Here is a 22,692-nt window from a genome sequence, read left to right on the forward strand (position 1 = left end):
TATCTGTATGGCGATATATAGTGAACTAATACATATTTCTGCTACGTTTTCTCTGTGTTTGAATACTGATCACAGCTCAATATTAGCTTCAGAAGAAAAAAAAAATCTCAAGAAAGCAATTGGAAAAATGCATTTGTTGGCAGCAGTTTCTATCCTTGAATGCACAGTAGGTTCTGAGCTCTGAGCTATGGGAAGAAAAACCTTTGTGATAAATAATATATCTGATAATGAGCAGCAGGAGAAAAAAAAATATTTTCAGTTGAAGAGTTCAAAGTGAAATAGAGGAAGTCTGGAAAGGACAGCTTTTGCATCAGGGGTGGATATGGAGCTGAAAGAGCCATAACCGCTTTTGATCTCCATTCTCTCTATGCCAGTCTATGGCATATATTACTAGACCTTTCTTGAATACCAGCTTTTAAAAGGGTTTAGCTCTCAGGTTCTACAGCATTAGGCAATTTACTTATGTTATCTCATTTCATCTCTTTAACTCCACAGATAGGAAGGTATGAGTATGCCTAATTTATATATGAATAAGCTGAGATTCAGAGAGGTTAAATAACTCCCCCTGGGTCACAAAGCTAAGCCAGTGTCTGAGTCGATGCAAATAAAAAATAAATAAACAGGAATTTCAGAATGAAAGTCTAAAATACTCTTGAGAACAGACTGCTTGAAGCACCTTCAGGCATCTGGCTTATTGGTGACCTAGACTCTGAGAGGAGTTTCAGCTTCCAGTTTTTGACCAAATAAAGCATCTGTCTCATAGGAATATTAAGCCACCCCATTTACTTTTTGTGTCCTCATTATCCCATTTGTCCCTGAAGACAAGCTGGGTTTTACATCAGGTGCTCTAGTAAATTATCCTTCTAAATGGTACCTTAATGGCCTAATAAGAAGAAGAAAGCAACTCCCCCAGTGCCAGTCTGTAGACAAGGGACTAACTAATGCATTTATTAAAGCAGATGGATTTTAGAGGAATTTGAATCCTGGGAAGGCCGTCACTTTTTGCTGGAGTTCGGTAAACTAGGCTTTATAACTTTTTTTTTCTTTTCTCCTTCCAGCACCCATCTGCACCATATGGAAGTTCCCTGGTTATGGGTCGAATGGGAGCTGCAACTGAGGCCTAGCCACAGCCATGGGTAACACCAGATGCCAGCCACATCTACACCTACCTGCATCTTGGGGCAAGGGTTGGGGGTGTTCACTGAAAGAGGTCAGGGATTGAACCCGCATCTTCGTAGCCCAATGAGCTACAACCTAAACTCTGATAACGTCTTAAACTGATTCTTTTGCTGCCCTGTTTCTCTCCCTTCCTTTTCTTCCCTCCCTTCCTAAGGCAGTTTTACCGTTCGGTTCAACTTTTTTGTCCCTTTCTTAAGATTGCTACACAGAAAATACAAGAGGCTAGGGATGGCACATAACGTGGGGAGAAGGGACGTGGAAAAAAAGCAATATGAGAAGGAATTGTTCTGTTCTCTGATCTGGCCGCACCCTGATCTGTGTATTGTGATTATTGCTCCCCGGCCTTTAGGTTCAGAGCGAGGGGAGAGTAGCATTGTAAAGATCTGTTTACACCCACCCTGCCACTCGCAAGGGCTCTGGGGTCCGCAAAGGCTGGCTTCGAGGTCGATTCACTGTGATATTGCCAGGGCACAGGACAGTGCCTGGATGAATGAAAGGGGAGCAGGAAAGGCGATGCCAGGAGGAGTCCACGGCGAGATAGGAGCAGGAGAATGGGACTGTGCGGACCCTACAGGAAGAATCCGAAAGTGTGATAGAGAAATGGAAAAGGGGATGTCCCAACGGCTGGAACTGAGACGAGCAACGGGATCGGGGAAGGCCCGAGGAAGGACCAGAAAGGTTTACGGGAGAAAAGTGGTGCGAGCCGAAAGGGTAGGGGCGAGACAAAGAGCAGGAGCTGAGGCCAATCGTGGGAAGAAATGGCAAAGTGGCCGGGAGGGAGGGCAGACGCCAAGGAAGGGGCGTGAGGGATGGGAAGCGGCGGCGCCCGGGAGGGGAGGGGCAGCTGCGCGCGGGGCTCGGGCGGGGCCGAGCGGGGGATTGGGGAGGCCCGCGGGCGTAGGGGCTGCGCCGGGGCGGCGGAGGAGGGGCGGGCGGCGCCGGCGGAGGAGGGGCGCGAGCGCCGCAAAGTTACTTGGCCTGCGCCGGGCCGGGTCCTCGTGCTGGTGGCGGGGCGGCGGGAGGAGCGAAGCGGGGCTCCGCGGGCTGAAACCCGAAACCTCCGGTCCCCGAGCGCGGCCGGGAGGAAGGAAGCAGCGGCCGAGGCGGGGAGGCGGCCCGGCCGGACCCTGAACTGCTGCTGCGGCGGCGGCTCCTCGGTGAGTACCGGCTGGGGCACGGGCGGGGATGGAGTGGGGGTGAGTTCATTGTGTCGGGCTGGAGGGCACGGGGGTGCAGGCCGAGCGGGGTCTCCGCGCCCCCTTCCCCCAGGCCTCCCTGCCCCCACAGCGCTTTTCTTCCCTCCGCGCCCCCTTGGAGGTAAGGGGGATGTCCCCCCCGCCTCAGTCCGTTTTGCTTCGGGGAGCCCTGGCTCTTTGTGGGAAGATCTTGGGGGCGCGCCCCTCCTCTACATCGAGGGGCTTCTGAGAGGCCCTTGCCTCTAGCCTGCCTGGTTTCTCCGGCGCCGCCTGAAGCCCCCTTTCGAGACCCCCAGGAAGGGAGAACATTGGCGCTTCCCCAGAACCCAGCTGATGGGGGTCGTGCCCCCTCGGTCCATGGAGCTTTACGCCCTGCTCCGGGACAGATGTGTGGGGCTAAGCGGCCTCGACCCTCAGCTGCAATCCGTGAGGACCAGGTGAGTTACATCCTCCCAGTCGGGGCTCAGGGCGGTGCTACTGGAGCTGGGCGGAGGATGCACCCAGAAGTCGCCCGGCCCAGCTAGCCGCCGCCAGATGGGCGATTCTCCTCATATCTGCGAGAGGGAGACTCGGTTAGCTTTGGGGGGACTTGGTCTGCTTTCTGCGCCAGAGCTTAACCCCCGTGCAACCTTTTGATAAAGATATGTAGGGTAAGAATGTCTGTTGGATTCTCGGATGCTCTGGGGTGCATCAAAAGGATCTGCTCTCTAGTAACCACACAGCGGTGCGTTGGCATCACTTTATCGCACATCTTTGAGACTATTTTTGTCCGTTAATGTGTCTTTAATTCGTTTTGTGAAGTGCTTTCAAGAGCAGGTCATTTGCTCCTCCTTGTGAAGGTGGTATGGTTTTGGAGGGAAACGGTTTCAGTTCCTTGATGGGGATAATGATAACACCGAAATCATTAGCCTAAATCAGCCAGCGGGGCGTGGGGGTGAGGTGGGCGTCATTGTGCCCTCTCCCCATCCAGCCAGCACGGATTCAGCCTCACCTCTTCTCCTCCTGTGACCTGGACCTGGAAATGAGCTTTGGAGAGTTACTACATTGGGAAGTAGTAGGTGGCTTTCCCTTATAATCCTTCTTACTGCAGCCAGGAAGACAGGTGAGGAAAGGCATTTTCCAGGCCCCCAGAGGAAAGCAAGGAAATGAGAGGGACCTCAGATCGCAGGGATAGGGACTTTTCATCCAACTCTCTTTAACTGAGCTTCAGTCATCCATTTTGGTCACTTCTTCCACAGCACCCCTTTTTTTCCTGTCTCAATTTCACACTCATACTTCTAAAACGCTTCCAAACACTTTTATATACACTTTTAAATTTCATTCATATAACAGCCCTGTGAAGTATTTATAAGCCAGTTTTACAGGTGAGGCAGCTGAGACTCAAAAGGGGAAAAGTACTCTGCTCAGCAAGCAGGGAGCCAAGATTGAACTCAGGTTTTTTGACTTAATGCTTTTCATTCAGGGCTCCATCACACAGGTGGGTCCTTGAACTCAGGACTTTGTCTTGCACTACAGCTCCATCACCATGACAGGAAGAATAGGGATTCTTCCCAAAAAGGCCTGCCTTGCATTTAGAATTGAAATTCATGCTGCAGGTAGTCAAATCATCCTCTTTGTGTTGCAGCCCTGTGCAGTGAGTTTGAGAGATGAGGCTGGACCATGTGATCAGAAGGGCGGGGTTGGTTGGTTGGGTTCAATGGAAGGCAGAATGGGCTAAGCTGAATCTAGAATGTCAGGCAAAGGAGGTACATACAGTTCTGTAATATAAACTTTGCTGCCAGGGCCAGTCAGGAAGCCTGCCTGGGTGCTGGAGGAGAGCAAGCAAGAGAGTTGTGTGGGGGCTGTGTGTAGAGCATGCCTTGGTGGACAAGGTTCTAGCACATTGCTTGATCTGAATTGGGTAGGGGGAGGGGGAAGCTGCAAATTTTTGTGGAAGAAAGCTCCATGTTTTTAAAGTTGGCAACTAATTCAAGACATTTTGCAAAATGTACAGGACAACCAAATTATGTGTGCAGGCTGGTTATGATCTGCAGACTGCCAGCTTGCAACCTTAGGAAGTACTTGCTGTTGTTCCAAGGTGCAATAAAGCATGACTAGAGGGGAGAAGTGGTGTTTTCTGGCTGTTTTTCTTTGAGATCCAAAAACATCCACAGAATTGGAGATACCTATCAGTGCTACCTGGAGTTTGGAGGAAGGATTGACTTTATGACTCAATACTTCATTCATTCAGCCAGTAGTAATCTCATCTGTGATTCTAGTCCTACCCCAAGAGAGTGCTTACAGCTAGTTTTGATCTGTTTCCTTGGCCGATTTATATGCTCAGCTGGGTGGAGGATGGCATTGATGGAAGATATGTTGAGGGAATGCTGGGAGCATTCCCAAGGAAGCTTTGGGAACATTCCACATTTTCAATGTGGCTAGAGATAAAACAATGGAATATAGTAATTTTTTAGAAGTATGAGTTATTACAAAAGATTTTTAAAATATAAAATATATATAGGAAAATAAATTTAAGTTCCTCCACTCCTCTCTCCATCTGAGAGGTAACTACTGTACAGATATTATTTTCCAGGTCTTTTTCAGTGCAGCAATACATTAGGGAGTCCTGCTGTGGCTTAGCAGGTTAAGGACCTCACATTGTCTCTGTGTAATGTGGATTCGATCCATGACCTGGCTCAGTGGGTTAAGGATCTGGATCTGGCATTGCCCCAAGCTGCAGCGTAGGGCACAGATGCAGCTCAGATCTGCTGTTGCCATGGCTTGTGGCATAGGTCTCAGCCGCAGCTCGGTTTAGACCCCTGGCCCAGGAACTTCCAAATGCTGCAGGAGCTTCATGTGCTCAGGAACTTCCATATGCCATATGTATGTAAAAAAAATACATTGGGATCATATATAATTATATGGTATGACTTTTTTGACTTAACAATAAGACTTGCAGAGTTCCCAGCTGGCACAGCTGGGTTAAAGACTTGGCATTTTCACTGCTGTAACTCATGTTGCTGCTGTGGTGCATGTTTGATCCCTGGTCTTGGAACTTCCCCATGCCAAGGGTGTGGCCCCCCCCCAAAAAAAAAGATTTGGATGTCTTCTAACATCAATAATAGTGATATCTCATTCTTTTAAATGGCTATATAGTATTTCATAGTCTATATTCACCATAATACATTTAAACATTCTTCTATTGAGGGACTTTTATATTGTTGCCAACTTAATATGTTATAAATAATGCTGTAACGAACATCCTTTTACATAAGTCTCTGGCACTCGTATTTTTGGATAAAAATTACTCTTAGATATGGAGTTGGTAGGTTGAAGGTAATATATATCTTACACATTTATTGAAGCAGAATTTCTGTTTATTGGGATCTGGAGATTGTGCAGAAAAAGAGATCGATTTTATTAATTTATATTTTTCATTTTTTGCATTTTAGGACCGCACTCTCAGCACATGGAGATTCCCGGGCTAGGGGTCCAGTCGGAGCTACACCTGCTGGCCTACACCACAGCCATAGTGTCACCAGATCCGAGCCGTGTCTGAGACCTTCACCATCACTCATGGCAATGCCAGATTCTTAACCCACTGAGCAAGGCCAGGGGTGGAACCTGAAACCTCATGTTTCTAGTCCAATTCGTTTCCGCTGCGCCACGATGGGAACTCCTGATTTATTTATTAATAAAGTATTTATTTATTAAGTTTGCTTGTTTGAGGATAGGTCATATCTGGGGTACTGTACTTAGATGTAGGTAGTATACGTAAGGCTGTAAAAAGTAACACCTCCCTCCTACCCTTGCCCTCTGTTTCCCTTTATAGGAACAACTAATTTTGCCAGTTCTTGTCTATTGTAGAGATAGTCCGTGATCTATAGGCAAATAAAATGTATGTTCTGTTTTCTCTGTCTAAAAAATGAGTCTGGTAGCATACTAAATACCCTTTCTGCTTATGAAATTTAAAAAATCTTGGAGACCATTCCATATCAAAGTTAAGTGTAATTTAAATGTTGATAAATTCTTCCAAATCTACCCTTAAAGAAACAAACAAAGGAGATCCCTTGGTGGCTCAGCACATAATAAACCTGACTAGTATCCATGAGGATGCAGGTTGATCCCTGGCCTCACTCAGTGCGTTAAGGTTCCGGTGTTGTCGTGAGCTGTGGTGTAGGTCACAGATGTGGCTTGGATCTCGAGTGGCTGTGGCTTGGTTTGCTCTGACATCTGCAGCTCTGATTTGACCCCTAGCCTGGGAACTTCCATATGCCATAGGTGCAGCCCTAAAAAGCAAAAAAACAAAGCTCAGTTGAGGAGTTCCCTTGTGGCGTAGCAGATTAAGGATCTGGCATTGTCACTGCAGTGGCTAAGGTTGCTGCTGTGGCATAGGTTAGATCCCTGGCCTGGGAACTTCTGCATGCCACGGGAGCAGCCAAAACAACCAAAAAACATCTTAATTTTTATTCCCTCAAATTGCCCATCAATCTTTTAACAGTTTTTCCATTGAATTGTTTGTGATTCCATCAATTTGTGAGACACTTTCTGAATTCTGCATTTTAATCCTTTTCTTGTTAATAAAATATATTGCCTTTTATGTATTACCCCAGCTTTGCTTATTGTACCTTTGTGCAGAAGTGTTTAATATTTATATGGTTAAATCTGTAAAAAACTTTTCTCTATAGCTTGAAATTTTCTGTCTTATTTAGGAAGTCCTCTCCTATCTCAAGATTAAATTTTTCTAAATTTTCTCCTTCCTCTCTATTCTTTCCTTGCTTGTTTTCATCTAAAAATATTTTAAATTACTATGTCTTTTCTTTTAGTTGTCTTCGGTAACCCTCTCTGACCTTGAGGAGTTTAAGGTTTGGATTTGCCCATGAGCCTCTTTAGCCAATGTAACATGCCAGTTTTCTATCACTTATTTTTTTTTTTTTGGTATTTATATCTTTTTTTAGGGCCACACCCATGGCATATAGAGGTTCCCAAGCTAGGGGTCTAATTGGAGCTGTAGCTGCCAGCTTACGCCACAGCCACAGCAACTCAGGATCCGAGCTGCCTCTGCAATGTAAGTCACGGCACAGCTCACGGCAGCACTGGATCCTTAACCCACTGAGCAAGGCCAGGGATCGAACCTACAACCTCATAGTTCCTAGTCAGATTCATTAACCACTGAGCCAGGATGGGAAGTCCCCAGTTTTCTATCACTTTTATGGTGATTGTGTTCACCAAGTCTTAAGGATGTGCTCTTCTCCAGGTGGGAGAAGAGAGAGGGCATTCTGGACAGTGGAATCATTGTCATGTGCAGAGTCATGGAATTGGAGAGCAGCAGTGCGTACTTGGAGAACTGTTATTTATTCAGCATAGCTGAAGTGGAGTGTCCTGCAAATGAATAGATACTGCAGGTGCCAAGGAATGGCATGGCATAACCAGGTTTGTCTAGGGAACGGTCATTCTGGCAGCAGTGAAGAGGACAAATTGGAGTGGGGTGAGGTCAAAGACAAGAAGATGGAGTTCCCGTCGTGGTGCAGTGGTTAACGAATATAACTAGGAACCATGAGGTTGTGGGTTTGATCCCTGGCCTTGCTCAGCGGGTTAAGGATCTGGCGTTGCTGTGGCTCTGGTATAGGCCGGCAGCTGTAGCTCCGATTAGATCCCTAGCCTGGGAACTTCCATATGCCACAGGAGCAGCCCTAGAAAAGGCAAAAAGACAAAAAAAAAAAAAAAAAACAAACAAACCAAGAAGATGAGATAGAAACATCTGATCATCATCCAGGGGAAAGATGGTGAGGCTCTGAGCCAGGGTAATGGCAGTGAGGATGAAGTTAGTGGTGCTCTAGATGTCTATGATTAGGGAATGGAACCAACCAGTGTTTATGGCTTTACACACATTGTCTCATTGAATCCTTTCAATTCAGTGTGGAAATCCACAGCTCAGATAAATTCCTTAATCTACCCAAGTTCACACTCAGAAGTGTCATTCAGAGTCTTAGACCCATCAAGATTATCTGACAAGAGTGGTCTAGGATGTCCTAGGTTTCTGTCTTGAGTGATTAGGGTGGGTGGTGATTCCCCCCCCCCCCCCCCCAGGGTAGAGAAAAACACAAAGAATAGCATATTGAGATGGTAGAAGCAGAGATGATGAATTCCATTTTGCACATGTTATATCCAAGGTGCCTGGGTGTGGCATATGGGAGAAAACATCTACTAGGTGGGTGTATATGAATCCAGGGCCCCCAAGAGAAGTCTAGGCTATAGATGGAAATTTCAGAGTCATCATTGTTCAGATGAGTATAGAGAGAGGGTGCATACAGAGAGAGACGAGGTATCGTGTAGTACTCTTTCTTTTGCAGATGGTAAAAGTCCAGTCCAATTTGGCCTAGGCAAAAAGGAAAGTTATTGGTTCATGTCACTAAAAAGCTCAAGAGTGTATTTGGCTTCGGCATGGGTTCAGAGTTCAAATGATTCATCAGGACTTTTTTTAATAAATATTTTTTAAAAAGTTTTATTGAAATTAGTTGATTTACAATGTTATATTTTTTGCTATACAACAAAGTAATTCAGTTATACATGTACACATACTCATTCTCTTTCAAATTCTTTTCTCACGTGGTTTATCACAATATTGGCTAGAGTTCCCTGAACTGTACAGCATGTCCCAAAGGGTCAATCACTGCATATACCTTAGTGTGGATATGCCAATCCCAGTCCATCCCTCCCCACCCAGCACTCATCCCCTTTGGTAACCACAGGTTTGTTTTCAAAGTCTGAGTCTGTTTCTATTCTGCAAATAAGTTCAGTGGTATCCTTTTTTAAGATTCCACATATAAGTGATATCATATGATATTCTTTCACTGTCTGACTTCATTTAGGATGTCCATCCATGTTGCTGCAAATGGCATTATTTCATTCATTTTCATGGCTGAGTAATATTCCACTGTATATATTCACCACATCTTTACCATTCCTCTGTCGAACATTTAGGTTGTTCCCATGACTTGGATATTGTAAATAGTGCTGCAGTGAACACAGGAGCATGTATCTTTTTGGATGAGAGTTTTCTTCCAGTAGATGCCCAAGAGTAGGATTGCTAGATCATATAGTAGTTCTATTTTTAGTTTTTTGAGGAACCTCCATACTGTTTTCCATAGTGGCTGTACCAATTTCCATTCCCATCAGCAGTGTAAGAGGGTTCCCATTTCTCTGCACCCATTCCAGCATTTATTGTTTGTAGGCTTGATGATGATGACCATTCTGGCTGGTGCAGGGTGGTAGCTCATAGAAGTTTTGATTTGCATCTCTCTAATTAGATACATGGAGCATCTTTTTATTTGTTTTTTGGCTACCAATATGTCTTCTTTAGATCTGTCCATTTTTTTCATGGGGTTGTTTGTTTTTTGATATTGAGTTGTATGAGTTGTTTGTGTATTTTGAAGATTAATCCCTTGTTGGTTGCTTCATTTGCAAATATTTCCCCCCATTTTGTGGCTTATCTTTTCGTTTTGTTTATGGTTATCTATTCTGTGCAAAAACTTGTAAGTTTAGGTCTCATTTGTTTATTTTTGTTTTTATTTTCTTTATTCTAGGAGGTATATCTGAGAAGATACTGCTCTGGTTTATGTCAAAAGAATATTTGGCCTATGGGGACTTGTTTTCTTTCTTTCTTTTTTTTTTTTTTGTCTTTTTGCCATTTCTTGGGCCGTGCCCGAGGCATATGGAGGTTCCCAGGCTAGGGGTCTAATCGGAGCTGTAGCTGCCAGCCTACGCCAGAGCCACAGCAACGCAGGATCCGAGCCATGTCTGTGACCTACACCACAGCTCACGGCAACACCGGATCGTTAACCCACTGAGCAAGGGCAGGGACCGAACCCGCAACCTCATGGTTCCTAGTCGGATTCGTTAACCACTGCACCATGACGGGAACTCCGGGACTTGTTTTCTTAACTCCCCTTGCCTCATGCTCTCCCCTTGTGATGGCTAGGGGAAGCTGCAGGTTCAAATCCAATGGAGAGAGGAGCTGTCTTTCTCTCAGAGATCCCAGAAACAATCCTGTTATGTGTTGGAGTTCCCATCATGGCACAGCAGAAGCAGTCCTACTAGGAACCATGAGGTTGCAGGTTTGATCCCTGGCCTTGCTCAGTGGGTTAAGGATCTGGCGTTGCCATGAGCTGTGGTGTAGGTCGCAGATGCGGCTCAGACCTGGCATTGCTGTGGCCCTGAGGTAGGCCGGTGGCAACAACTCCGATTAGACCCCTAGCCTGGGAACCTCTATATGCCACAGGTGCGGCCCTAAAAAGACAAAAGGCAAAAAAAAAAAAAAAAAAAAAAGGGAAAGAAAGAAACAATCCTGTTATGTGTTATAAACTGATTGGGTCAGAGGGGGTTGGGATATGCTGTTGGCAAGGCATCAGTGGCATGTCACATCCATGAAGGCACATGAACTCAGAGGATAAAAAGGCTGACTCTTTGGAGGAAACTCAGGGGCAACTACAGAGCAAGGGGAAGAGATGTAAGGGGGGTAAACATTTAATACCTTCTGTAGGTGAGAGAGGAAGAAGTAGTGCCCCAGACCACATCTTGGGAAATAGTTACACTTACAGGGCAGCATATTACAGGTAGATATAAGACCGGTAGGGAAGAGGAGGGAGAGGTGGTAGAGAGCTAGATCAGGGGAGCCGAGAGAAGAGGAAGTCTCAGGAAAAAGTGAAAAATTGTCAAAGGTGCCAGATGCTGGGCAGACCCCAAGGAAGGGCTCATTGGATTTGGCTAGGAAGTCATTGGTGACTTTGCTCTCAGCAAATGTAGTTTTTTTTTTTTAGACTTGACTGGGCCTACCTTCTAGAGGGTTATATATTCCTGCCTGTCTGCTGCATTCCTCACCCAGGCCTGGGAATGGCCAGGTAAGGGCAGAGGTGTAGTGATGGCAGTCAGGAAACTTGGGTTTGTAAATAACTTGATATGGGACTCTGATAACTCACTGCATCTCTTCAGGCCTCATTTCATCATCTGTAAAATAATATGATGAGAATGAGTGACTTTTAAGGCCTCCTTTAGCTCTCAGATGTTGGAGATTAATGAATCTGATCACTGCTCACCACTTCTATTACCAGAACCCTGGTCCAAGCCTTTGTCTCCCACCTGGGCTATAGCAGCTTCCTCCTGACTGGTGTCCCTGCCTCCATGCTTGGCCTCTGCAGTCCATTCTTCACCCAGTGGCCAGAGTAACCCTCTTCAGACATTCCAGAGGCCTCTGATCCCATGTCAGTCTAATCTGCACTCCTGAACATGGCTCACAGCGCCCTGCATAATCTGGTCACCGACCATTGCCATGGTCTGCCATTCTCTTCCCGCTCCTCTTCAGCTTCCTTCCTATTCCTTACACATGCCAAGCACATTCTGGCCCAGGGCCTTTTCAAGGGCCCTTCCCTTGGCCTGAAATTCCCTTGTATCAATTTTTTTTTCTTCTGTTCCATTGTCAGCTCCTTGGAGAGACGTTGCTAACGACTCGCTCCCAGCCCTCTTACCCAGTCCCTCTCCCTTTACCTTGTTTTATTTTTCTTCATCGCACTTGCCACTCTCTGGAATTATTTTATATATTTATTAATTTTTTAGATATTTATTCATTGCCTTTTGTCTTTTTAGGGTCACACTTGCAGCATGGCACATGGAGGTTCCCAGGCTAGGGGTCTAATCAGAGCTGTTGCCACTGGCCCACGCCAGATCTGAGGCACGTCTGCGACCTACACCACAGCTCACAGCAACACCAGATCTTTAACCCACTGGGCGAGGCAAGGAATCGAACCCGCATCCTCATGGTTTCTGGTCGGATTCGTTTGCTGCGCCATGATGGGAACTCCAGGATTTTTATTTATTTTTAATCACATTTTTCCATAGTTTTCCCAGACTTACTGAGATGTGATCGTCATATAGCACTGTATAAGTTTAAGGTGTACAGCATAATGATTCGCCTTAAATGCATCATGAAATGATTATCACAGTAAGTTTAGTGAACAGCCGTCATCTCATATAGATTCAAAATGAAAGAAATAGAAAAAAATTTGTTTTCCTTCTGATGAGACTCTCGGGCTTTACTCTCAACAACTTTCTTGTGTAACTATGTGTTACTTAATATCTATGATGTTGGACACTACACCCATAGTATTTATTATTCTGATAAGTGGAAGTTTCTATTGTGTATTGTTTGTTTGCTGTCTCTGTCCTCTACCCCCTGAATGTAAACTCTTGGAAAGGAGAGATTTTGGCAGTTTGCTCAGTGCTGTTTCCCAGCTGCACAGTGGAGCTTGACACTGTGTAGGTATTCAGTAGACATTTGGGGGGGGGGTAGTGAGGAATGAGAAAGAGAGAGTTAGGAGTGTCCAGAAACCAGTGCAGTGAGATGTGGGAGAGAGGGGACATCCCCTGTTCCTTAGGACTGTATACGATGCCATCTGTCTCAGATATGGTCATTCAAAGAAATATATCTGAAAGGAATACCATTTTAAGCCATTTAAAAATAATATTCTCAGTTTTAGCAGTATAAGCTTCATTAGTTTTCTGGGCTCTAGGAAGATAATGAGTAAAACAAATAAGGGCAAAACCAATTAGCATAGTAATCATTGTGTGTCTTGTGATGGAAGTAATCATCTCAGTCTTATTCTCAGCATAGCTTCTGTATCTCCTTGTCTTCTTTGAGCCCCATGTGTGTTGATGGATAGAGTTGTTTTATTTTCCTTGACGCATCACTCCAGAGGCCTCTGATCTGTTTGTTAAGTGTATATAGTCGGAAAAAAAAAAAAGAAAGAGTAAATGAACCCAGTTACTCCTAGAGAACAGGATTTTTCAACCTGAGCACCAGACATTCTGGGCTGGATAATTCTTTGTTGGGGGTGGGAGGAGGTTGCCCTGTGCATTGTGGGATGTTCAGGAGCATCCTCGGCCTTAGATGCCAGTAGCATCCCCTGAGATGGGATAACCAAAGATGTTTCCAGAAATTGCCAGATGTCCCTTGGGGTGGGAGTAGAGGCAAAGTTGCCCCTCCTTGAAAACCACTGATGTCAAATACTGGAGTGGTGACTGAATTTGATTGTTATCTAGAGTCTTGTGGTTGGATATTTTCTTTTTTTTTTTTAGGGCTACACCTGTGGCCTATTGGAAGTTCCCAGGCTAGGGGTCAAATCAGAGCTCAGTTGCTGGCCTACGCCACAGCTACAGCAATTCGGGATCCAAGCTGCGTCTGTAGCTTGCAGCAATGCCAGATCCTTAATCCACTGAGCAAGGCCAGGAATTGAACCTGCATCCTCATGGATACAGGTTGGGTTTGTCACCACTCAGCCACAGTAGGAACTCCTGATTGGACATTTTCAGACCCTCCCATCTATCCTGATTCTCTTCGCTTTAAAAGGTGAGATTTACTCTTTCAGGGTGGGTTTGTGGGCATGGGACATCAGCCCCCTCTTCGCAGATAGAGGTAAATTAAAATTGCACGTGCTGCTGTGAACACAGGGGTGCATGTATCTCTTTGAATTATAGTTGTGTGCCTCTGACTCAGCTGTAGTCCTGCCTTCTGGTTACAAAGCAGTTCAGTTGTGGGTTGCCTGTTTTTCTGCAGTGACTGAGTTCTCAGGCCCTGAGCCTCTAATGGAGTCAGGACCAATTCCATTTTGCAGTCTCTTGTACTGCATCCTTCCTCTTCTCTGTTTTATCCACTTAAGTGGTCAAATGAAATCTCTTTGGTTTTAATGAAAATTTGAAGGGGAAAAAAGAATCGAATTGTCTTTTCATGTCTTAAATAACTTTCTTAAACATATTTTGAGTTTATCTTTTTTTTTTTTTTTTTCCCTTTCCTTTTTCAGCTGTACTGGCGACCTATGGAATTTCCCAGGCCAGGGATCAAACTGGAGCTGCATCTGTGACTTATGCCTGTGGCAATTCCAGATCCCTAACCTACTGCCCTAGACTAGGGACTGAACTAACACAGAGACAAGCTGGATTATTAACCCATTGAGCCACAGCAGGAACTCTCTTATCTTCTATTTTTTTTTTTTTTGTCTTTTGTCTTTTTGTTGTTGTTGTTGCTATTTCTTGGGCCGCTCCCGCGGCATATAGAGGTTCCCAGGCTAGGGGTCGAATCGGAGCTGTAGCCACCAGCCTACGCCAGAGCCACAGCAACTCGGGATCCGAGCCGCGTCTGCAACCTACACCACAGCTCACGGCAACGCCGGATCGTTAACCCACTGAGCAAGGGCAGGGACCAAACCCGCAACCTCATGGTTCCTAGTCGGATTCGTTAACCACTGCGCCACGACGGGAACTCCTTCTATTTTTTTAATCACAGAAAAAAAACCGCAGAAGTTTAATAACATGACTACTTCATGTAAACATGGGAGATACTTAATAAAATTGAGTAAAAAAATCCCAGAAATGGCCCAAGATACCACCTTAAATACAATTTTCAGCTAAAGAAAAAAGAAAGATGTTGGGGGCTGGCCAGTTATGGGAGGTGAGCAGGAAAAGTAAGTAAGGTTGTTATGCAGATTTAAGTCTGGCATCCCCCACTGATAAGAGTTTCTTGTGATTTAGAGTTAGCCTTCTCTTCCCGGTACAGAGAGGGTGACCCACCTCTACCTCCAAATGGGGATTTCCATTATAAATGTAAATTTCTCCTAGAAAATGGTAAATTCTACTCTTTTAAAACATTTTTATTAGAGTATAGTTGATTGTGCCAATTTCTTCTGTAGAGCAAAGTGACTCAGTCATACATACATATATATATTCTTTTTCTCCTATTATCTTCCTTCAAGGTCTGTCCCAGGAGGCTGGATATAGTTTCCTATGCGATACAGTAGGACCTCATTGCCTATCCATTCTAAATTGAGTAGTTTGCATCTATTAAGCCCAAACTCCCTGTCCATCCTACCTCCTCTCCCTCCACCATAGCAACCATAAGTCCATTCTCTATGAGTCTGTTTCTGTTTTGTAGATCAGTTCATTTTTGTCATATTTTAGATTCCACGTATAAGTGATATCATATGGTATTTGTCTTTTTCTTCCTGACTGACTTAATATTCTCTAGTTGTATCCATGTTGCTACAAATAGCCATTCTTTTTTATGGCTGAGTAGTATTCCATTGTATATATATACCACACCATCTTAATCAATTCATATGTCCATGGACATTTAGGTTGTTTCCATGTCTTGGCTATTATGAATAGTGCTCCTATGAATACAGGGGTGCATGTATCTCTTTGAATTATAGTTTAGTCTGGATATATGCCCAAGAGTGGGATTGCTGGATAATATTTTTAGTTCTATTTTTAGCTTTTTGAGGAATCTATACTGTTTTCCATAGTGGTTGTACCTACTCTTTAATTTTTTTTATGGAAGTATAATTGATTTACTTTTTTTGTTTTGTTTTTGTCTTTTTGTCTTTTTAGGGTCATACCCACAGCATATGAAGGTTCCCAGGCTAGGGGTTTAATGAAAGCTGTTTCTGCCAGCCTACACCAGAGCCACAGCAATGCCAGATCTGAGCCGAGTCTGAGACCTAGACCACAGTTCACGGCAATGCCAGATCCTTAACCCACTGGGCAGGGCCAGGAATCGAACCCACAACTCATGGTTCCTAGTCAAATATTTTTCTGCTGTGCCACGACGGGAACTCCAATTTACAGTTTTGTGTTAGTTTCAGGTGTACAGTAAAGTGATTCACTTATACATATATATTTATATTTTCTAGATGCCTTCACCTTATAGGTTATTATAAAATATTGAGTATAGTTCCCTGTGCTATACTGTAGGTTCTTGTTGGTTGTCTTTATTGTTTGTTTGTTTGTTTGGTCTTTTTGTCTTTTCCAGGGCCTCACCTGTATCATATGGAGTTCCCAGGCTAGGGATCCAAATGGAGCTGTAGCCGCTGGCCTACACCAGAGCCACAGCAACGCGGGATCTGAGCCACATTTGCCACCTACACCATAGCTCACGGCAATGCCGGATCCTTAACACACTGAGTGATTCCAGGGATCAAACCCATGTCCTTGTGGATGCTAGTTGGGTTCGCTCATTGCTGAGCCACGACAGGAACTCCTGTTTTATTTATAGTCATGTGTATATGGTTAATCCCAGACTCCTAATTTAGCCCCCCACTCCCACCCCCACTGAGTTTATCTTCTGGCAGCCACTCCATTAGCTGCTTTCACACATGCTACTTCATATATTCCCCTCATAATCATATTAAGTAGGTTAATTCCACTCTTGTTTCTCTTGGAGAAACTGAGGCTCAGAGAGGTTAACAGACACAATCACATGAATTCAAACCTAGGTTCAGTCAAGATTCCAAAGAAGCATGTTATTCTACTGAATATCAGATCATAGTCGATCTTAATAGGTGGGGGGAATATAAAATACTTATTTTCTCCCACATGTAAAGTGCCATTGGGAATTCAGAGGGGAAATTGAGGAAGAATTTATAAGCCTTCTGGAGGGGGAAGCATCGTCATCTAAAATAACTTGTACTAAGAATGTGTATCTGAAAAGATAACTATAATATAAAAGCATAACTTCATATCAGGGGTGATGAGGGTCATCGTGGCAATGGAATGTTCCAGAAAGATGTCTTGAGAATTTTGCTCTTAAGGTGGACCTTCAGCTGATGTTATTCTTGTAAGTGTCAGCAAGGGGGTAGGTGGCCTGGGCTTTTGGTAGTGGTCACCAAGCTCTGCCAGACTGTGGGCCCAAACGCCCTTTCAGTATCACTTCCGTTGGAGAAGAGAAAAGGCTTAATTACAAAGTGCTGATGTGAATCAATAACAGTGTAAAAAATGAGTTTGAATTTTATTGATCACAAGAGCACATATAGACATCTGAAGAATAATAGTTTTCATATAAGCAACACATCATTGATTTGGTCTACGGGCAGTGACTGCCACCCAGAGCTTGGGAATGCCTGACCTAGAGGACTGTGATAGAACAGAGGAAGTAAAATAAGAGGGAAGCAGGATAACCAAGAAATAGTAATACTCTACCTTGTTATACAGGCCTGTGCAAATATCTTTTGCAAATAGAGCTACAGCCTCTTCAAGAAATTCATATTTTCTAGACTTAGGCTTTTGGAAAATTCTAGTGTCAGTCCTTTAGTACATAACATATTTATCTGCACATATGTATCTGCCTTTCTGGTGGTATGAAATCCAGTAAGACTCAACAGTCTTGTTTTTAAATTCAGCAGTTTCCCTTTTTACACTTAAAAAAAAAATTAAAATTAGGTGGAAACCTCTGAGCTCTTTCAAGGTCTTTGTTTTTCTGGAACATGCCACTGTTACTCACCTGAGCCATATAAATACAGTTAGCATGTCACTTACCTGGCCAAGTGCTAAGAAATAGGAAATCAACCCTCCCCGAAAGTGCAAGAGGAAATGACATTTGTGTGACAGAAGCCAGGGCTGGAGAATTTGCACTGAATCCTCTCTCAGTATGTCAGCCCCTCCTTTGCATAAACCTTTCATCTGCTTGACAAGGAAAACTGCAGGTAAGTCTGCTCTGTGTAGTGAAAGTGGCAGCCAGAGGTCGAAACACGTTGCAGAGAAAGTATCAAAAGGCAACAATACACAAGGCACACTTGGTATAAGAGAACATACTCTTATATTCCTTATCCAAATTGAGGGAATCACTGTGTTTGAAATCATGTAATAAAGGTTCACAGTGATAACTCACCAGCTGAATGACTGGGAAGCTTAATGCTCTCCTCTAAGATTTCAAAAGAAAGCAGTTGCATTAATATTGATCTCTGAGGTCACAATTCCATTTATCTTGGTGTTTAATGACCCTGAGTCTTCATAAAAATCATTGTTTTATATACTTTGTTTTAAAATATAGGGAAATGTGTAATAGATTTTCATGAATTTTGCCTAAAGGCTTGAAACAGTTTTGAAATTTTAAGGCAATAAAACCCTACCAATTCATAAAACTCACCTATCCAGAATAAGACATTTCCAAAGATTAGCTTGGGTTTTAGGGCCTTTTTAGAGGGGAAATTATTCCTGGAGGCCCTCTTTTTCTTTTAATTGGAGTATAATTGATTTCTAATATTGTGTTTCAAGTACACATCAAAGTGATTCAGGTGTACATTTTTTCAAATTCTTTTTCATTATAGGTTATTATAAGATACTATAATAGAGTAAATCCTTGTTGTTTATTTTATGTATATTTTATGTGGTGTATATCTGTTAAACCTATGCTCCTAATTTATCCTTCCTTCCCTCTCTCCCCTTTGGTCACTATAAGTTTATTTGCTATGTCTATGGGCCTGTCTGTTTTGTAAATCCGTTCATTTGTATTATTTTTTACATTCCACATATAAGTGATATTGTATAATAACTGTCTTTCTCTGGCTTACTTCACCCAGTGTGATAGTCTCTAGGTCCATCCATGTTGCTACAAATGGCATTATTTCATTCTGTTTTTGGAGGCCCCCTCTTCCTGATGATTAGGGTCTTTGATTCTACATAGAGTTATCATGGGAAAGGGTGAGCAAGTTAGAGTTATGGGATTGTTTGCCCCTTGGGGTCAAGGGGAATGGGGCAGGGGTGTATGGGAGAAGGGGATAGGTGGATAAATGGAGATGCTGTAGTACCAATCGTTACCAGCAATTAATTTGTACCTTAGTATTCATGCACAGAACAATTTGCCTTTCTCAGCTTCTCTTCTCACCTTTGACCTGTGTATCAAGTTAGGATTGCTTTTGCAGCATGTAAAGGAAACTCCAAGGACTTCATCAATAAGGGGTTGACTAGCTGTGTCTGGGCACAATGGCTTTACGATTCAGTAGGTGATTTGAGCTACTTTAGTCTTTATGCTCTGCATTTCATGGGCCATCCAGCCACGTGGCCAAAAGATGGCTGCTTTACCTTTAAGCGTTGAGTTTTGAGTTCCAGTCAGGAAAAAGGAGAGGGAAAAAGGCAGGAGCCACAGCTTGAGTCTCTCTTTTCATCAGGAAATGGACAGATTTCTGCTGCCTTGTAGACTTCTTTTCACTGGTACTGGGTCTGATGGCCACCCAAGCTCTGTGCGAGTGAGTTTATTTTTGTAGACACATTGGGTGCCCCACATCAAGTCAGGGTTCTTATTGATAAGGGAAAGGGGAAAATGAATATTGATTGGATGATAAATAATGTTTGCTGCATCTGCAAAACTAGTTCTCTGAAGGCAAGAAATGCCTAGTGTACCAAGATGTTCAGGCTTCCATTGTTAATTCACATTTTCACTTATTTATCCCATGTATTAGGCACTGTGTTTGCCAGGCACTGTTCTAGGTGCTGACTCCCAAATATACAGTCCAGAAATTCCTTACTCTCATGGAGTCTACAGGCTGGAGGGAGGGAAAGATATTAATAAGATAGATAAATAGGCACACACATGTGTACTAAAGAGAAAAAGTAGAGACGGGAATGGGGCCATGAGGTTTTAGAGAGGGGTGTGAATGTTAGGTCATGTGGATTGGGAAGGCTTTATGGAAAAGGTGACTTGAAGAGAGTGAGAGAGCAACCTACAAGGATATGTGGAATAGAGGCATTCTAGGCTTAGGCCACAGCAAGTGCAAAGTCCCTGAGGTAGACACATGCTTGATGTGTTTGAGGAATAGTGAGGAGGCTAATGTCATTGGAATGGGAGTAAAAAGTAATTTTTATTATCAAGTGAGACCAATCATGGAGAGCACATCATGTGGGAAGATGCAGGGCTTGTTCTGAGTGATATAGGGATCCTTTGGGGGTTTTGAGTAAAGTAGTGGCTTATTTGTGTGTTTTGAACTCAGTTTTAATGGGCTCACTCTGGTTGCTGTGTTGAGAATGAGGGCAATGGCAGATGTAGGTAACTAGTGAGAGAGCTATTTTAATAACCCAGAGAAGACATAATGTATCCTGGACCAGAGTGATGGTAGCAGAGGTAGTAAGACATAGTTGGATTCTAGATACATTTCTAAAGTAGAGCCAGTAGATTTGCTAGTGGACCAGATAGGAGATGTGGGAGCAAGTCAGGAGTGACTCCAAAGTTTAGGGTCTGAGCAGCTGGTAGGATGGGGTACTGCAACATGAAGTGAAAAACGTGGGAAGAGCAGATTTGAGAGGCAAAGGACTTGAAGTCTGGTTTTGGACACGTTGGGCTTGTGATGCCTGTATCATCCAAGTGGAGGTGTTGAGTCGGGAACTCTGGGGCGTGGCATTGGCTTCTCTCTGCCTGAGCACAGGCTCCTAACCCGACCCTTGGTCCAGTTGCCCAGTGAATCATCGCAGCCACTTCCGGCAGTAGCATCCGGTAGACTTCAAACAGCCTTGGGGAGGTCTGACCTGGTCTGACCCAGCTCTGCCTTTGGGGTTCGCAGGGATCCCAGTTCCAGATAGGCTGGCCATGGACCAGTGTCTGTGGGGGCTTTCCTGAGCCTACCCTGGGAAAACTGGCATTTCTCCTTTTCTCCCACCTAGGGGAGTAACGTGGTCCAGGTGAGGTGTCCAGTGTCTGACAAAGGAAAGGTTGCTGCCTTGCGTGCAGCTGGGACAAGTCCTGCCTGGCCTCCAGGTTGCTAAGGATTCCTCAGAGAGCTGTGGTCAACCTACCACTGCTTTCAATCCTTTTTCCTATGGCACTTTTCCATTGGGGCTTAAGACTCTCCCCTGAGTGAGTTGTCTTCATCATGACTTCAGCTGGTTGGTTGTGGATTTCCTGGGAGGCTGAAGTGGACCCTCCCCATTTGTGTTGACCAGGAAACAGGGGGTGACGATGGCCGCTTTCATTGTTGCTGGGGGATGCCTGGGAGAGAGGCCAGTGGCCCTTTGAAAAAAGTTCAACAGACAGTCGTCCATGGCTCAGAGTCCAGCTTGCCTTAGTACTGAATGTTCCTCACATTCTCCAACATGCACAACAAAAACCGCACCAGAGGAGTTTGATGAACAAAAAGTTAAGATTTGCTTTGCCGTGTAATCTGGGGACAGTGCAGCCCAATAAATCATTTTATTCAGTGGGTTTACCTTGGAGGTCACTGCTGGACTGGTCCCTAGGGAGGCATCCACGGCATATGGAGGTTCCCAGGCTGGGGGTCTAATCAGAGCTGTAGCCGCTGGCCTACGACAGAGACACAGCAACGCTGGATCCAAGCCACGTCTGTGACCTACACCACAGCTCATGGCAACACCCGATCCTTAACCCACTGAGCGAGGCCAGGGATCGAACCCACAACCTCATGGTTCCTAATGGGATTTGTTAACCACCGAGCCATGACAGGAACTCCCCAACTTTTTTTTTTTATTGTTGTAAAATGAACGTAAAATTTACCATCTGAGACATGTTTAAGTGCATAGTTACAAGTACATTAACTTGTATTAAGTACATTTATATGGTGATATGATGTAATCATCACCACTGTCCATCTCTAGAACTTCTTTTTATTACTCAATGAATTTATTGCATTTATAGTTGTACAGTGATTGTCGCAATCCAATTTTATAGGATTTCCATCCCACACCCCCAATGCATCCCCCTACCCCCACAAACTGTCTCCTTTGGAAACCATAAGTTTTTCAAAGTCTGAGTCAGTAACTGTTCTGTAAAGAAGTTCATTGTGTCCTTTTTTCAGATTCCACATGTCAGTGATGGCATTTGATGTTGGTCTGATTGTCTGACTGACTTCACTTAGCATGATAATTTCTAGGTCCGTCCATGTTGCTAAAAATGCCGGTATTTCATTCCTTTTAATGGTATGAATAATATTCCATTCTGTATACGTACCACATCTTCATCTACTCCTCTATCGATGGACATTTTGGTTGTTTCCATGTCTTCACTATTGCAAATAGTGCTGCAATGAACATTGGGGTACATGTGTCTTTTTGAGTCATGGTTTTCTCTGGATAGATGCTCAGGAGTGGGATTGCTGGATCAAATGGTAGTCCTATTTTTAGTTTTCTGAGGAATATCCATACTATTTTCCACAGTGGTTGCACCAATTTACAATCCCACCAACAGTGTAATAGGGTTCCTTTTTCTCCACACCCTCATCTTGCAAAACTAACCCCATAAAACTCCTTCTGTCCTTCTCCCACCAGCCCCAGGAATCCACCATTTTACTTTTCTGTCTCTGATATTGACTCCTTTTAAAGTGCCTCAGATAAATGGAATCATACAATATGTGTCTTTTTGTGACTGGCTTTTTTAATCTTAGCATAATGTCCTTAAAGTTCACCCATGTTGTAGCATATGTCAGAATTTCCTTCCTTTTTAAGGCTGAATAATATTCCATTATGTGGATCTACCATATAATGCTTATCAATTCATCAGTCAGTGGATGCTTGT

The 22,692-nt window shown here is 44.0% G+C and overlaps 1 protein-coding gene and 1 long non-coding RNA gene across 10 annotated transcripts in view; one reads left to right on the top strand and one right to left on the bottom strand.

Moving 5' to 3' along the window:
* Positions 1-1,498: 1,498 nt before the first annotated feature.
* Positions 1,499-22,692, top strand: part of GPR161 (G protein-coupled receptor 161) — a 65,065-nt gene continuing 43,871 nt past the window's right edge. For 4 of the 7 annotated variants that reach the window (XR_014843920.1, XM_021089471.2, XM_021089473.2 and 1 more), the window contains exon 1: positions 2,171-2,336. The gene's annotated coding sequence lies outside the window, so the exon portion shown is untranslated. Of the gene's footprint in view, positions 1,891-2,170; positions 2,813-22,692 lie in introns of those variants that run through there. The other 3 variants (XM_085022501.1, XM_085022499.1, XM_085022500.1) reach the window with 3 other exon arrangements.
* Positions 2,126-10,682, bottom strand: LOC146403916 (uncharacterized). 3 transcript variants are annotated; one of them, XR_014843925.1, is made up of 3 exons: positions 7,437-8,092; positions 6,032-6,486; positions 2,149-3,566 (listed from the first exon to the last, which is right to left on the bottom strand). It is a non-coding gene; the product is annotated as an uncharacterized LOC146403916 (long non-coding RNA). The 3 variants fall into 3 exon arrangements; XR_014843924.1 differs by lacking the exons at positions 6,032-6,486; positions 7,437-8,092 and adding an exon at positions 6,606-6,794 and having other exon boundaries at positions 2,126-5,815; XR_014843926.1 differs by lacking the exons at positions 6,032-6,486; positions 7,437-8,092 and adding an exon at positions 10,621-10,682 and having other exon boundaries at positions 2,149-5,409.

This window comes from Sus scrofa, chromosome 4, assembly GCF_054392235.1.
Source record: "Sus scrofa isolate SSC_HxYL_T2T_F1_AM1 chromosome 4, Sscrofa_HxYL_maternal_Yorkshire_Landrace_v2.0, whole genome shotgun sequence".
Classification (NCBI taxonomy): domain Eukaryota; kingdom Metazoa; phylum Chordata; class Mammalia; order Artiodactyla; family Suidae; genus Sus; species Sus scrofa.